Genomic DNA, 18,312 nt, shown 5'->3' with positions numbered 1-18,312 from the left:
GAGATCGTGACCTGGCTGAAGTCGGACGCCCAACCGACTGCGCCACCCAGGCGCCCCTGTTTTATTTATTTTTGAGAAAGACAGAGTGTGAGCAGGGGAGAGGCAGAGAGAGGGAGACAGAGGATCTGAAGCAGGCTCCAGGCTCTGAGCTCTCAGCACAGAGCCCAACGTGGGACTCGAACTCACTCAACCGTGAGATCACGCACTGAGCCGGAGGCCGACGCTTAGTGGACTGAGCCACCCAGGCGCCCCAGAACTTTTTTCCGTACATCTAAATCCCATTAATTATTTTGGTAGATTATCTGACTAAAGTTTTACTCGATGCAAGACTTCTTAGAGCCTTTAATATGTTCGTCTATATTATTATGAGCCTCCAAGAGATAACATTCAGCATTTCCCAGAGTTTTTTTTTAATCCTTATTAATTTCCCTGGTAGATCATTTTTAGTACATATGGTTCCATAAAACACTCTTTGGGAAGCATTAACCACGAGACACCAGGATAACACTGATGCGTGAAAGGATTTTGTATACATTCTAAGCAATATGTAACAGTGACTTATCAATTATTTGATGGCATTTTTAGCACTGGGGAACCCCTGACCCATAGTTAGAAGGAAGAGCAGTCAAACTTGAGTTTCCTGGACTCTATCACTCCTCCACTGAGTATTCTATCGGGATCCTTTCCCTTACAGTCGGAAACCTAGCTCAGTGAAACCCGACCAACTCAAACTACATTAAGCAAAACAAAACAAGACCAAAAAAAACCCTCCTTTGCTCACATAGGAAAAGTTTGGGAGCTCTGTGATTCCGCTGTGCCTCAAGCATAACTGATGCCAGAACTCAAATTCAGCGAGGGTTTCCTCTCCTTGCGCTTCCTCACCCACTCACTTTCCCTGCTTCTCTCTTCGTTTTTATGCTCTCACCTAACCCCCTTGCTGCTCTTTTACCTAATATTACCACCAGGGAGATTGAAACACTTGTCCTCGGGCCCCCGGTTCAAAACTGCCCAGGATGGATCACCTGGGTGGCTCAGTCAGTTAAGCGTCCGACTCCTGGTTTTGGCTCAGGTCACCATCTCACAGTTTGTGAGTTTGAGCCCACATCAGGCTCTGCACTGACAGTTCGGAGCCTGCTTGGGATTCTCTCTCTCCACTCTCTCTCTGTCCCTCCCCTGCGTGCTCTCTCTCCCAAAATAAATAAATAAAAACTTAGAAAAAATGAAGAAAGAGAAAGAAAGAAAGAAAGAAAGAGAAAGAAAGAAAGAAAAAGAAAGGAGTAAAGAAAGAAGGAAAGGAAAGAAAGAAAGAAAGAAAGAAAGAAAGAAAGAAAGAAAGAAAGAAAAAGAAAGAAAGTTAGTTCCAGGGACGACCAGGATTACTGCCCACCCCTGAGCCAAGCAGTGGTGCCAGGGCCAGTAACCGTGAGGAGACCAAACACCCTCTGGTACCTCATGGTGGCAGTGGGGGAAGGAGCTTTGCCCAGAAAAAGGACACGGGAAGCTTCTCTTTCACCAGTACATCACAAAATGTCCTCCATGTTAACAAGAGAGACCAAGAAGCATCCTTGGAGACTAAGTGGTACTTGGCAAATAAATTTAAAAGAATTTAACATTTGGTGTCCTTGTGAAGTTTATATGGATTTGTCAATGTGGAAAACAGCATTAGATATTAAGAATAGGGCTCTTGATTGACTGGATTTGGACAGGTGAAGAAACAAATATCAAAAAGGGTTGCCAGCTGTGACCCTGAGGCAGAAGGTAGATTCCTAAGCCTTGCAAGAGAGAAAAAGCCAATTTTCTTCCTCGAGTGTGAAAGGCTAGAATGGTGCCCAACAGGAAAAAACCGGACTATTCAGTACCAGTTGAATAGTATTGAACATTTACAGATCCTATTCGTTTTCTATTTGCTGCTAAAAAACTGGGAAATGCTGAATGCCATCTCTTGGAGAGTCATACTGTAGATGAACGTGTTAAAGGCTCACCCAAACTTAGTGGTTTAAACAATGCAAATGTATTATCTTCCAGTCCCAGAGGTCAGCAGTCCAAAATGGGTCTCACTGGGCTAAAATCAAGGTGTTGGCAAGGCTGCGTTCCCCGCTCAGAAGCTCTAGAGGAAGAATCCGTTTCCCCGCCTTTTCTGATTTCTAGAGATTGACAACACTCCTTGCTTCTGGTCCCCTTCCTCTCTCTGTAAAGCCAGCAATGACAGGCCGGCCTTTCTCACATCACATCACACTGACTCGCTTCCTTTGTCACCGTTCTATCTCTGACTCTCTCCTCTCGTGCCTCCCTCTTCCACTTTTAAGGACCCTTGTGATAACACTGGGCCCACATGGATAATCCAGGATAATTTTTCTATGTTGAGGTTGACTGATTAGCAGCCTTAATTCCTTAATTCTGCAATGTACTTTCCCTTTGTCATGTAAAGTACCACGGTCCATGGTTCCCAGGGGTCAGGAAATGGATGTATTTGAGGAGGCGTGATTCTACCTACCCCACAAATTAAGACCTTCAAAACATTTTCTCCTAAGTCACCAGAAGGACAATGAGCATCTGAAATACTGATGATCAATGATGTTAGATACTCCAAACGTATAAAGCAATGTCTGAAGTTTAAATATTTCAAACACTCAGAGGACAGTTTACATGGACGTGGAAAGGTAAGTCTCCCTATAGGCTAACACCCAACTTAGAGGCAAGAAATTTCATGAAAAAAAAATTAGGTGACCAGTTTTCAAACTGGCTATTTTGGAATCATTCAGGAAATTGTTCGCATTGCTTAATTCACATTTTATCCTCCCAGCAAGGGTATAAATCATATATGGTATAACCACAAAGCCCCATAGAACCCATATATTCAATATCCACAATATATAGTCAGAAGGCAAAAATTCTTTGTTTCTTAAATGTTTGTTTATTTTGAGAGAGAGAGAGAGAGAGAGAAAGTGCAAGCAGGGGAGCGACAGAGAGCAAGGGAGAGAGAGACAATCCCAGGCAGACTCTGTGTTGTCAGTACGGAGCCCGACTCGAGGCTCAATCCTCACAAACCATAAGATCACGACCTGAGCTGAAATCAAGAATCGGACGCTTAACCAATTGAACCACCCAGGTGCCCCCAGAGGGCAAAATCCTTATAAAGCATACTAAAAATAGCACAGCATTATCCTGTTCTTAGCTAACGGGGAAACATTCTTCACAGTACTGCTGAGGTTATCCCCTCCTTCCTTGAAGGCAGTGGTTAGGTTTAAAGCTATCCAAATAGGTAGATAGTGATGATAGAGTTTCCTACAGATATATCATGAAATGAGAAAAAGGGTGAATTTGATGTTATGTGAATTGTGGTACTGAATCATATCTCATTAAAGATGTTACTAAAAGAGGGGCGCCTGGGTGGCGCAGTCGGTTAAGCGTCCGACATCAGCCAGGTCACGATCTCACGGTCCGCGAGTTCGAGCCCCGCGTCGGGCTCTGGGCTGATGGCTCAGAGCCTGGAGCCTGTTTCCGATTCTGTGTCTCCCTCTCTCTCTGCCCCTCGCCCGTTCATGCTCTGTCTCTCTCTGTCCCAAAAATAAATAAACGTTGAAAAAAAAATTTTTTTAAAAGATGTTACTAAAAGAAAAAAGGTCAAAGAATCATAAATGGTGGATCTGTCACAATTAAATAAAACAAAGCCTTCCAATAATAGTTTATGATAATTGAATACTTATTAAAGATTAGACTTTTTCTAAGTATTCCATATGTATTCATTCATTTGATCCTTACAATAACCCTATAAGAAAAGTACTATTATCCACACAGATGGAGAAACTGATTTGTCCTAGGACCCTAACGGTGAATGGCAGAATTGGGATCTGAACTCAGGCGGTCTAATTCCAGAACCTGTATTTCCTAACCCCTCAGTATTCATTCCTTTAACCACCGCACTACACCCTGGTGAGTCCTTGAATACATGGAGTCCATTTATCTGGAAACCTAATTTACATGTTACTAGATATCCTAAGCAAACAACTATGATGGGAAAGTAACTTAATGTTTCACTCTTAATAGCCGTATGTTTTGGTAGAATCAAACAATATAATCAAGAAGAATCAGCCTACAGTCAAAGCCTGATTTGACAAAATATGAGAGGTGATGAAATAGAGCAAGTAATCATAGATTAAAACCCCCTCCTACCCAAGTTCAAAAGGCATTGATTATTCTGTTGTATGCTCCTTTAAAATTTTATCAAAAAGAAAAACAACGCAATCAGAGATTGCACATATATTACACATCCCATCAACATTCCCTTGAGTAGTATAAACAAAGAAACTTGACATCAAGATGAAATATAAGTATCTTCAACATCCACTTTGATATGTAATTGCCATTAGAATTTTTATGCCATGTAAAAAAATGTATCTTTTTCTTTTGCTGCTCTTTCCATTAAGCTAATCAGATGGGGAAAATCAAAATATATATATATGATTAGGAAAGATTTCAATAGCATTTATTTGTGTCTCCACAAAATAAAAGGCAATATATATCTGTTAAACAGGACACGCAAAGATAAGGTGGTAATAGTTTATACTTTATAATCTGATATTTCTTTGCTCTTTTGCTTTAAAATTAGGCTCTATGGTTCTGTTTGACTAACATTCAAAAACCGAGTGTTTTGTGACTTATTAACTGCATAAAGTACCATCTTTTAGAAAATGATGGTTCCATTTACTCTACAAGTTTCCTATATAAAAGGAAATAGCCTCATCTGTCTCACTCCGTGCCAAGTTTTTTGTAGGACACCAGGACAAGGAAATGGGGGTAAGAGCTACATCAGAAGAGCCGGGCTGATTGGCTTGGAGGTGTGCTACTATTAAAATTCCAACTGCAGGGACACCTGGGTGGCTCAGTTGGTTAAGAGTCCGACTTCAGCTCAGGTCATGATCTCACTCGTGAGTTCGAGCCCCGTGTCGGGCTCTGTGCTGACAGCTCAGAGCCTGGAGCCTGCTTCGGATTCTGTGACTCCCTCTCTCTCTCTGCCCCTCCCCTGCTCATGCTCTGTCTCTCTCTGTCTCTCAGAAAATAAATAAATGTTAAAAAAAAATGTGTTAAGAAAGGGAAACAAAAGCAAACATGAACTACTGGGACCTCATCAAAATAAAAAGCTCCTGCACAAGGAAGGAAACAATCAGCAAAACTAAAAGGCAGCCAACAGAATAGGAGAAGACATTTGCAAATCACATATCAGATAAAGGGTTAGTATCCAAAATCTATAAAGAACTTAACAAACTCAGCACCTGAAAAACAATTAACCCAGTGAAGCAATGGGCAAAAGACTCGAATAGACACTTCTCCAAAGAAGACATCCAGATAGCCAACCAACACGTGAAAAAATTCTCCACATCACTCACCATCAGGGAAATACAAATCAAAAGCACAATGAGATACCACCTCACACCTGTCAGAATGGCTAATATTAACAACTCAGGCAACAACAGATGTTGGCGAGGATGCAGAGAAAGAGGATCTCTTTTGCACTGCTAGTGGGAATGCAAGCTGGTGCAGCCACTCTGGAAAACAGTATGGAGGTTCCTCAAAAAACTAAAACTAGAACTACCCTACGACCCAACAATTGCACTACTAGGCATTTATCCAAGGGATACAGGTGTGCTGTTTCAAAGGGACACACGCACCCCCATGTTTATAGCAGCACTATCAACAATAGCCAAAGTATGGAAAGAGCCCAAATGCCCACTGATGGGTGAATGGATAAAGAAAATGTGGTATATATATACAATGGGGTATTATTTGGCAATCAAAAAGAATGAAATCTTGCCATTTGCAACTACGTGGATGGAACTGGAGGGTATTATGCTAAGTGAAATTAGTCAGAGAAAGACAAAAATCATACAACTTCACTCATATGAGGCCTTTAAGAGACAAAACAGATGAACATAAGGGAAGGGAAACAAAAATAATATGAAAACAGGGAGGGGGACAAAACATAAGAGACTCATAAATATGGAGAACAAACTGAGGGTTACTGCAGGGGTTGTGGGAGGGGGGATGGGCTAAGTGGGGAAGGGGCATTAAGGAATCTACTCCTGAAATCATTGTTGCACTATATGCTAACTAATTTGGATGTAAATTTTAAAAAATTAAAAATAAAATTTAAAAACAATTGTTAAAAAAAAAATTCCAACTGCAAACAACAGTGGTGACAGCCTTAATCCCGAACAAGGTGTGTGCCCCTGAGCTTCCCTCAAAGATGTGACAAAGAAGAAAATGTGGCAACTAGCTAGTTATGGCTCCTTCAAATTGCTATTGTCCATCGCTCACTTATCCAAAACCTCAGGCTTCGTTTCCACCAATCTGCCTCCCCGTGTGTGACGTACACCCCACCTTGGGGTCTTGGTCCAAACTGCCCACGTCCCTGGAGAAGACCTCCCCGTTACCACCCCCCAACATACACACACATACACATTCTACTCTTTCTCCTTGACCTCTCTGCTGAACTCATTTCACTCGAGAACATTTTCATTAGCTATCATTCATTCGGCAATTTTGTTCAACAGACATCCGTTCATTTCGAACATAAACTGTGTGCCAAACACTGCCAACACAAGCTTTAAATGACTATTTCTTGGGGGCAATTTTGCAATTATGATAATGGTTATATATACTTAGATGATGACTCTCTGTCCTGTTACTTGACGAGGACCTGCCTGTTCTCTGTACCCTTAAGCACTCTGGACTCGCATTCTTGGTATTTGTTGATATTCCGTAAGTTCTAGTTAGCTTCCTGGGAGTCTGAGGCTGCCCAGAGCAGCTATTCTTGCTAAGCTCTACGGTAAGAGAAAGTAAGTGCACTTTATCTCACATGTCTGAGCCACGCTAATTTAGCTGACTTTTGACCTATCCTCCACCCGCCTCCACCCTCTTCACCAAAACAAACATGAAATAATTATCCCCAAGAAGTAACCACATGTCCCAATCAACCTTCTCCCACAAAACGAACCCTGAAAGCTCAGAATCCTAGTCCTTTACCAAAAAGACTCTAACTGTGCATTGAAATGACATGTCAGAATACAGAGAACGAGGAGACAGGATTTGAATCTCATTGTTGCCACAGATCATCTGGGACATCCTGGGCAAGCTGCAGCTTCGGGGAAGTTCAATGTCCTCGTGTGTAATATGGAAATGCTCGTGCCTGCCTTCCGAGGCTTCTTGGCAGGATGTTATAAGGGCCTGTGTAAGAGGATGTTGTGAAAACTCGCAAAGGCTTACAAAAAACATTGACAAGCCTCTCCCGCCTCTCTCCGGCTCACTGACTGCCTTCCAAAAAGCCCCCAGTGCCTTCCTAATAAACCCAATTTTGTCTCAGTGACTCAGACCTTTAATCTTTGCCTTTTGCCGCTAGAATTTCAAATCAAGCCTCACAAGAGAAAATTTCTCACTGACTTTCTCCACAATCAGTCATGCCTCAACCCCCTGCAATCTGGCTTCTATTCCCTGAAATATAAGGAAGGTGTAGCCTTAAGAGTCATCTATGAGTTCAGTTTGCCAAGTCGAAGAACTGTTTTCCTTGTCAGTCGCCAGGTCAGTTGACGTGATCGATCATTTTTCTTTCCCCACTCCTGTGGTTTTCCTCTCGTCTCTCAGTCTCCTTCCCAGCACTCTTTGTCTACATTTCTCTCTCCTACCTACTAATTGCAACTGTCTCTACTGTCCTGACCTCCATCCTCCTCTTTGGCTCCCTGCTCTTATCTCATGGACTCACCCACCGTTATGGCTTCAGCGACCACTTTGTAAGCAAGTGACCCCCCTTTGTAGCTTCAGTCCCTGTCTCCCTCCAGGCTTGCTGGATGCTCCTACCAAAAGCTTGACCATGTCCAGTCTACGACAGAATTCATTATTTCTCCCCCAAACTGGCTCTTCTTTGGGTTTTCTCTCTCCCTCACCCCACATATGTGGTTAATCACCCAATTCTGGTAGTTCTTTTCTCGAAGTCCCAATCACTTCATGGAGAGCTCTGATAATGGTTCTGTTGCCATCTTTCATCCCCAGCGGGCTCCCCTGACTGACCAAAAGGGGCACATTTTCATTGCGGTTTAATTACACGAGAGCTTTTAAGTTTATGGAAATTTTTCTAAGTGACAGATTTCTGCTAAGCATTTTTTACGCGTTGTCTTAGGAGGAAGATTTGAGCTTATTATTCCCATTTGGTAGTAAAAAGATATAGTAAAAGATTACATAATAGGTGTTTCTCAGGTCAACAGATTGGGGACGTTACAGTTTCGCCCAAGATATTAGTGGCACGGTTTTTCAATTTTGCAAGCCTCTGCTCAAACTAAACCGACCAGTTCCTCAAAGTGAGGCTTTACACATCCAAGTCTTCCAGATGGGATCTGTTTAACTCTTAGGTGTATAGGGACCCCATACCTCCCCCAACAATTCACGCCTAGCCCCCTACTCTACCCCACGCACCCCTGAATTCCTGCCTAGTGAACGTGCCAACCCCTGTGAAGCTTTTCCTTTGTTTTCCGGCCATGCACAAACTGTTCATTTTCTCTGTTTCATTGACAGAACACCTTCCGGGTGGTCTTGCTACCAAACCTCTGCGTTCTGCCCCAGTGAGAAGGAATATTCCACTCGGGAACTGGAGCCTAGAATGCCCCCAAAGAGTACATGAGGTTTCGATATGGTCATTTTGCATCTATCTCTTGATGCTCTCCATATTTTAACATTTGCCTTTCTTAGCCCCAAAAGGTATGACTTTCAGCCTCTTTTTATTACTAAATAATGTGTCCAATAGATGACATAATGCCATCTCTAGGCCCCCATCTGTGACACTCAGGATGCCCCCCCATTCTTCATGTGAAGTCCAGGCCAGCCCTCACCACCCTGCCTGAACTGGGGCAGGCTTCTCACAGCCATGCTATCTGGTCCCATGCACCCTGCTTCACTCCTCTTGAAGGGGCTGATTGGGTTCCCCAAATCAACTCCAATACTCTACCGTCTGCTGCTCACTTCTCTCCTTCCAGCTGCTTCCTCTGTTCCTCCAGAGGATCCTCTCAGACTCACAGGACAAAGTCAGCCCCATGACACCTACCCTCTCTTGTAGGGTCTTTCATCACACTTGCACTTTGCCTGAACTTATGCAAAAAAAGTCGTGGCAAAAGATTTCACGGTACTCTAATTCATTCGCTCCCAGGAGCTGACTCGGTTGAATTAACTGAACGTGTCTGCGATGTATATTCTTAGACTATTGGTCCATCCTAGTCAACAACATTGTGGTAGTTTTTTTATTAAAAATCGCAGGCATTGGGGCGTCTGGGTGGCTCAGTTGGCGAAGTGCCCAACATCGGCTCAGGTCATGATCTCGGTTCGTGGGTTCAATCTCCACTTCAGGCTCTGTGCTGACAGCTCAGAGCCTGGAGCCTGCTTCGGATTTTGTGTCTCCCTCTTTCTTTGCCCTTCCACTGCTGGTGCTCTGTCTCTCTCTCTCTCAAAAATAAACATAAAATGAAAAAAAAAAAAAATCGCAGGCATAGCTTTCAGAAGACTAGTAGCAACAACGAGACCCAATTTACCAGCCAGCAACAAAGGGCCTCCTAGGAAAGGAAGACAAAACAATCAGGAAAAAGAGAGGCCTGTGGCTACACGTGCCCCCACTTAAGGAACAGTCTGAGTGACGACAGACAGTCACATGAATGTTTACTAGGGCACGGACAGGACCAAGCTCCTTCCGTGCTAATTCACAAAGATGTTTATGCCCCAGTCACCATTTGACACATTTACTCATTTCTTTGGGCTTTGAGGAAAAATTTAGCTTTTCCACCTGGCATACAGCTTGCACACTCAAACGGGCAGAGCAATTCCGTTTTATTTGAGGCAGAATGGGTCTTTCAGGGCCACTCTTAAGAGTCAGTGGAAAGATCTCTCCTCTATTCTTCTCTCATCTTCTCCCCATTGCTCCCCACACAGCCTCTAGCACCCACTCACCGGCACAGAATCCTCCTATCAGCTCTTTCTGCTCAAACATTATCAAATGGGGTTTGCACTAAATTAAAAGTGAAATGTCGTGAGAGGAAGTACACAGTAAGTCTTATCAGTCATTTGCATTTTGATGAAACTCAGTTGATTTTATCTCTTTTCTACTTTCCACAGAGCAAGTTTTAAGAAAGGGGAAAAAGCAAATGGGTCGTGGACTCTGAGAGGTCACGGAAAAATCTAGAATCTAGATGCCTACATTACAACCTGGCTAAAAGCAGGGTCATTGGGTATTCCTCTTTTCAATTCTGCCACATCTCCTCAGTCCCATGTGGTATCCAAGGGACAAATAGCTCAGCACTCCCATCACTATCTAAGAAATGAGAAGAAGAAAGAATAAATAGATTGCAGGCAGGGAGATAACACATGCCCAAAGAGATCAAGACAATGGTTTGGTGAGATGCTATTCCTTGAGTTTGGCCTTATTCTGTTATTAGTCAATGACCAATGCGAGTTCCTATCTTCCATTGATCTTTGTTGTCGGAGTTACAGAAACCGATTGGTGCACAGCAACACACGGTGATTTCTGGAGTGAGATGGAGGAGGAGGAGGTAAACCTGTGGCCATCATCTTGGGACCTTGAGTTTGATTTTTGAGGGAAACTTAAACCAGAGATCACTGACATGTGAATAGAAAACAACCTGTTTCAAGATCGTAAGCAGTTTTCAATTTCATAAGCAAGGAGATCTAAAGGGCCAGTCAGGACCAGCTATATGATTTATAGAGCCCAGTGCAAAATAGAAATGCAGAGCCATCATTCACAAATTTGTCAGCGATCCAAAATGATGACAGCAGAGTATTGAGACAAACATCCCTCTAAGCACGGGATCCTGAGGAACCACAGGGGTTGCAGGCCCACGAAGGTGGCTGTGGGACCACCTAATCATTCAAATGTGGAGTATAGACCCTCTTCTAATGTGGACATGGTTGAGGCATGACTCCAAGGAGCTAAACTGCTCCTTTGCAGAATATGACTTTTGTGAAGGTGGGAATGTGGACTGTTTGATTACCACCAAATCGCCAGAGTGCAGAGCAGGTGCTCAATAAGTATTTGTTGGAGAGAAAATGAGTAAATGAACATAAAATGATTTGTACACAACAGGCAGCTGCCTCGTCACAGACTTGTGTTTGCTTTCAAGTTTTCTGTGTAGGAAACTGACCTGTAAGTGCAGGTAAACCTTGCCTGTGCTTATAGAACCCGAATATTCCTTAGGAAGCATTTACTCAAGAACACCAAGGAGTCGTTTGCATCAAAGGATTTGAGAAAATCTGAGCACAGATGGTGCCTGCGGTTGAGAGGACCAAGGGTAGCCCCAGTTGGGAGCAAGCCCTATTTATCACTAATGAAAGGAACCCAGAGCCATTCATTCACCTCAACAATTGGATCATGTCTTGGAACATGAGCAATACACCTATGTGCTTAGGACTGAGGGCACTGAAGTCAGACTAGCTTCATTATCTGCTACTTGGCCTTGGGCAAGTTACTTAGCCCTTCTATGCCTCAGTTTCTCCATCTGTAAAATGGTGGGATAACATAGTATCTACCTCACCAGGCTGTTTAGAAGATCAAATGAATTATATGTGCCAAGACCTTAGAACAGTGCCTGAACATACATAGTGACTGCTATACAAGTATTTGCTGCTTATTATAACGCTATTTGGAAGACACCATTGTCTGAGGCAATCATAAGGCATTAAAAGCACCTTCCCAGACAGTAAACATTGATGATGGGAATAGGAACAGAAAAGGAGGAATAGGTTGGATGCTGCCAACAGGCAAGTGTGTGAGCACTTTTGCACCCCCAGCCCCCATCTCTTACCTTAGCAAATTGCCAGAAATTGCCAGGGAATAAGGATTCTTTACTTCATAGGGAGTGGAGGGGCGAGGCGGACAACAAACGCTGGAAATTCAGGGCTCCAGGGCTATCATGTTATATGACTTGTAAATTTAGGCTAGAAGCAGAGCTCCAAGTGGGAGGGAGTCCACACACCTTGATGGTTATGACCAAAGGTTCTGGAGTCAGACTGGGTTCAAGTCCCGGCTGACCTATGTGTTCAAAGCTAAGTTAATAGTGTAACTAGAACCCAGCCCTGAGTGATAAGCTTTCCTCTGAAGGGCAAAAGTTTAGCTGGAATTGATATTCTAAGTTTTTTTTGAGTTCTCCCGGAAGACCAATCCTGTGGTTGGGGTAACCAAGAGAACTGCCAGTGCAATTGGCTACTAGGTGTGAAGAAGGAGAAGTCTTCATTTTCTGAGTCTCATAAGGCTCAGGCTGGACTTGACTTCCAATTCACGCCCTCTGCTAGGAGATTTTGTGAGGGCATAACCTTACCACATATTCAAAGCACAGTTAAGCAACTTAGTTCCTGTTTTCGTCTGAAAAAAAAAACACTTGGAAGGAAAATGTCATTTAATTAAAAAATAACGGGGGCACCTGGGTGGCTCAGTCGGTTAAGCGTCGGACATCAGCTCAGGTCATGAGGTCACAGTTCGTGAGTTCGAACCCCACATCCGGCTCTGTGCTGAATGCTTGCCCAGAGCCTGGAGCCTGCTTCAGATTCTGTATCTCCTTCTCTCTCTGCCCCTCCTCCACTCGCGCTCTGTCTCACTCTGTCTCTCAAAAATAAATAAATGTAAAAAAATGTTTTTTAAAAATAAAAAAATAACAAAGTCCATGAATCTTATATACATTTTTGCAACTATTCAAGGCCAAGGAGACTGAATCCTGGAGGCTCTGGCCAGTCATACTTTCTTAAGAGAGTTAGGATCCTGGCAGAAAACAAAATATACTATCATTCTTAGAAGGAAATGTTAAGAAATGCTTTGCCAAACAGATATTGGAATTGAAAGATAGTGGTCACTCTCACCAATCATATATGAAGTTTAAAAGAATAGTAAAAAACAATTTTCCCAGGAAATCTTTAAACAAAATCATAAAAGGAATTTGAGACAGTACAGTAAATTGTCTCTGTGGTTTGAAAATGGAAAAAATAGATACATTAAAATATCTTCTATATACAACTTAGATATAATTTACAATTTAGATGAAAGTTATAATTAAATAGTAGGAGATGTGAAATCCTTGCTTTTGGAGAATAGAAATGATTTAAGATTTTCACAATTACCACCAATTGTGTATATTTTCCTGATGTGTGCTCCAGTGTTCTGGAACATTCCTGCAAGAATCTTCCCAAGACCAGGCATTTCTTTCCCTGCAGTATGGGTAGAGGGCTGGGCTGGGTCAGCATCCAGGGGGTTTAGACTGCATTCAGCCACCAACCAGCTGGACTGCCTGGAATGATCTTCCTGCCATTCTCCTCTGGCAAACTCCTACTCACCTTTCAAGACTCAGCCCAAATGCCAGGTCCTCTGGGAAGCCTTCAAGGACTCCCCCAGAGAGTCTCCGGGTTCTCACACATTTTGCTCATATGTCTTTTATAGTTTTTCATCTGTTTCAGAACTTTGTTTTCCTAGCACCTAGTACAATACTTGACTAAGGGAATGATTAAATGAATGACGAGCTGTGTGACCCTAGGCAACTCATGTAACTTCTCTGGTACTGCATTTTCTTCATCTGTAAGAGGAAGACACCGGCTATTTCTCAACGTCCCATCTGGTTTGAATGCTCCTTGAATACATACATATTCCGTTATAAATATTCTGCCCAAACCTTTTCCTGGGGTAGGGCAGACAGAGCTGCCTCTGGGGTTCTGCCATATCCCTTTTGTACCCTCTCCAGTCTTCTGACTCCCCCACACATCCTGGCTATGGCTTGTCCACAGGCCTTTGCACTCAACTACTTGTCAATAGCGTCAAAGTTAAGACACAGAGCCTGGAGACAAACTGAGTTCAAATACTGGCTCTAGCACCTATCAGCTATATGACTTTGAGAATCTTATTTAACCTCTCAATTCCCTAATTTTAAAATAAGGATGATAATAATCGTAGTGACTCTACTTCACAGTATGTCTAGCACAGGCTCTGACTGTGTTAGACTGTGTTCAGATGGATCCAGCCTTAAACAACCTGCACAGCCATACTGAACACAGGATACCTTCCCACCTCGCCTCCCTCCAGTGCTGAGGCTGTTGTACCCATTGACTGTTATTTCTGAGAATAAATAAAATAAGGGCTTAATAAAAGAGGCCCTCCCACCAGAAACTTTAAATAACGCCTTGGGAGTGGGGCAATTCAGGTAGCTGAAGTCCAGTCCCGAGTGGCTCACCTTAAGACAGTTTCCAAGCTCGGTTGATTTCACTTTGGCAATGAATGACCAGGCTTTGGCACCTACTCTTCCTGGTTTGTGAACAGAATACATGTCTACTTATTATCAGAAAATAATATTAGGTGGTTTCTCAAGATTTATAATAATCTGGTCACATTTGTCACTTAAGAAACTATTGTTTTTTTTAATTTTCTGACGTTCATTTATTTTTGACAGAGAGAGAGCATGCACGCATGAGAGGCGGAGGGGCAGAGAGAGGAGACACAGAATATGAAGCAGGCTCCAGGCTCTGAGCTGTTAGCACAGAGCCTGACATGGGGTTCGAACTCACAGAGTGCAAGATCATGACCTGAGCCGAAGTCAGAGGCTTAACTGACTGAGCCACCCAGGCACCCCAAAACTATTATTTTTAATAATAGAATTTAACATTAGAGTAACACTTCATACATTTTCCCATAAATCACTTCATAAGGTCCTCACAGCCTCAAGTGAGGTGGGTAGAGTGATATTATCTGTCCTATTAAAAGACTAGTCACTATTTTGTTGTATTTGGAAGCATCTAACACATATGATTTGGGGCAATTCTTTGGAAACTCACATAAATATTGATGAACTGGTAGTATTCTCTGGGAAAGTAAGAGAGTTACTCAGATTTTCTTCATCAATTTCCTGGAATCTAATTGTAAATCTTGGATGACGTTAGAGTCTAAGGATGATAACTTACCTTAAATGGATCTATAGCTTAGAAATTGCTACTGTCACAGATAATGTATTACTTCACTTACTCCGAGAATATAAGGCAAGTGACTTTTGTAATTCACAGAGCAAAGTAGAAATAGAGACATACCAAGCACACAAATTAAATGACATACTAAGAGTCCCTCTGAAACACAAAGCTATTAGGAGCTCTGCAGACCTTCTCTCCTATATGGAGATGAGCATGGTGTTTGGTCACAAATTACAATTCTACTGGACAAAGGACCTGGTACAGAAAGAATAATCTTCACCAAACAATTCACAATTGTAGTCCCAATCCTCTCTCACGATTCGTTAAATTGACGTACCTTTGGCTTTTAAGAGAATGCTCAACAACAATTAAAGGTGATGTCTTAAAAATACAAATTTCTGGGGCGCCTGGGTGGCACAGTCGGTTAAGCATCCGACTTCAGCCAGGTCACGATCTCGCGGTCCGTGAGTTCGAGCCCCGCGTCAGGCTCTGGGCTGATGGCTCGGAGCCTGGAGCCTGTTTCCGATTCTGTGTCTCCCTCTCTCTCTGCCCCTCCCGCGTTCATGCTCTGTCTCTCTCTGTCCCAAAAATAAATAAATGTTGAAAAAAAAATTAAAAAAAAAATAAATAAAAATAAAAATACAAATTTCTGTATAGACACGGGTATAGACATGCAATAGATATCAATATATAATAGCTGGATTTTCTGTCTTGAATTCTAAACAAGTATTCGTTTGCTGGTAATCTTACTCGAGAGAGAAAGAGCTGGATCAACTCAGCACTGAATGCAATTCCTGTGAAGCTTTCTTATTCCTGAGAACAAGGGAGGTAAGCAATCTTTGTTTATTAAACAGATTGGTGGAGTAACATTTAGGAAAAATTACAGGAGTAAGCAGATGGGAAATGGGAGAAAAGCCACATGGGTAAGAAAAAACATAAGTTTTCACCACATAACTATACATAAGGGAAAATTCCTTTGGGAACCCCATGGGTCACTTGATTCAACAACAGTGATTTAGTTTCCATTCGTCAAGGGTTCTAAACTTTGGGAGTACAGGGAGTTTTATGACATAGGGCTCTCAGCACCAGCTGTGACAGAAAGAAAAAGGGCTGTTGATAGAATAATTCTGACTAAGATAATGAGCTCCGTAGCTGGCTGCATCTAATAGCCTCACAGGAAATTTTAGGATGGAAGTTAGCCAACAAGCCCATCTTCATTTGCCCTTTCCTTTGAGTTGGCACAAACGGTCGACACTTATTTATTTCTCTGAAAAATTAATTCCTTTAAAAAAAATTTAATGGAGTCCTTTTCATGGTAGACCAGCCTATATTTCAAACTAGATAAAAGCTTCAAAATCACTTTCTATCTTGCTGGCTTGTTCCATCTCATCCTTGGCCTCATTATGTCATCCTGGGTGCTATGTCGTGACTACCGGAGGTGGAGAGACTCATCACACTGGAGCCATTTGAGATGGGAGTACAGGAGAGAAACAGCCCACAAGGAACTCTGTATCCGTGTGAAGGGTCTCGTCCAGCAGACTAGGAATAAGCAATAGCAAGCCACAGATGCTTTCTAATTAGGAGTGCTATAGAGTGAATCTTTGTGTCCCCTCAAATTTCATACGTTAAAATCCTAACCCCCAACAAAATGGTATCAGGAGGCGGAACCTTTGGGAGGTGATTAGATCATAGGTCCAGGTCCTCATGAGCGGGATTAGTGCCCTTACAAAAGAGGCCAGGAAAGCTCCCCTGCCCCTCCGGCCATATGCCGTGATGGGGGAAAGACAGCCCTCGGTGAGGAAACAGGCTCTCCCGAGGCACCCAATCTGCTGGTGATATGATCTGGGACATTCCAGCTTCCAGAACTAAGAGAAATAAATGTTTGCTGTTCGTAAGCCATCCAGTTTATAGTATTTTTGTTATAGCAGCCTGAGTGGACAAGGACAAGGAGTGTGGCATAATCAGATCCGTGCTTCAGAAAATCACTCTGGTGAGAACATGGAGGACAGATTAGAGGGGAAAGACAATAGGGGCGCCTGGGTGGCTCAGTCGGTGAAGCGTCCGAATTCCGCTCAGGTCATGATCTCGCGGTTTGTGAGTTCGGGTCCTGCATTGGGCTCTGTGCTGACAGTTCAGAGCCTGGAGCCTGCTTTGGATTCTGTCTCCCTCTCTCTGCCTCTTCCCCAGCTCACCCTCTGTCTGTCTCTCTCAAAAATAAATAAACATTAAAAAAAAATGTTTTTTTAATTAAAAAAAAAGAAGGGAAAGACAATGGACCTCACTCTATCACTTGGAAAATTCTGTAAGAGTGCTGAGGGGAGAAATGCTGAGAACCTGAACTAAGCCAGTGGCTCTGGGGAGTGAAAAACAGACTCAGAACATTGAGTCATTAGGTCCTGTTCATTTTCTGTCTGACGTATCTACCAATTTAGTCAAATGTCCCAATAATGTCCTTTATAGCATTTTGTTTTCCCACAGTACCAGATCCAGTTCTGGATCACCTTTTACATTTGGTTGTTGTGTCTCTTTAGTCACTTTTAATCTGGAACAGTTCATCAGCTTTTCATTATCTTTCATGACATTGACATTTTTTAAAAGCACAGGTCAGTTCTTTTATAGGCTGTTTCTTAATCTTGGTTTGTCTGATGTTTTCTCATGATTAGATTCAGGTTATGCATTTCCAGCTGGAACACCACACAAGCAATGTCATGTCCTTCACAGGGTCACATCTGGAGGCCACATGATGTTGGCTGCTCCTCATTAGTTACGTTCATCTTGATCATCCAGTCAGGGTATTGCCTGGTTTCTCCACTGTGTAGTTACTATTTTCCCCTTTGTGACCAATAAGCAATCTGTGGAGAAATACTTTAAAACCATATAAATGTTCTGCTCTTCAGGCAACTTTCCTCCCCAGACTGAGGCTTCTCTGATGATGCTTGTCCAGATCAATATTTACTATGATGGTTACAAAGTGATGATTTTTCTAGCACTTCCATTTTTAACTGGACATATTACTTCCGGAAATAAGGGATTCCAGATCTCAGTCTAGACATCAGTCTAGATCTCTGTGATTTTGTGGCCAAATTTTCATTGTAGTGCTCTGTGGGACTTCCAAGAAGTGTCCTTAAAAGCACAGGGGTAAGGGGCAGGTGCTCAGTTCCAGCAGCTTCCTGCTGTCTATAGGCTGAAGGTCTGTCTGTCAACTTAGACCGTCTTGGACCTTGCAAATGAAATCTTCAGATAGCAGATGCCTAAGCAGAAAAATAGAAACTTGGGTCCCTGCTGACACAGTGAAGCTTCCACAGCAGCCTTGGACTGCCTATGTTCAGA

This window comes from Prionailurus viverrinus, chromosome F2, assembly GCF_022837055.1.
Source record: "Prionailurus viverrinus isolate Anna chromosome F2, UM_Priviv_1.0, whole genome shotgun sequence".
In the NCBI taxonomy this organism is placed as follows: Eukaryota; Metazoa; Chordata; class Mammalia; order Carnivora; family Felidae; genus Prionailurus; species Prionailurus viverrinus.
Note: the sequence above shows the minus strand (reverse complement) of the source record.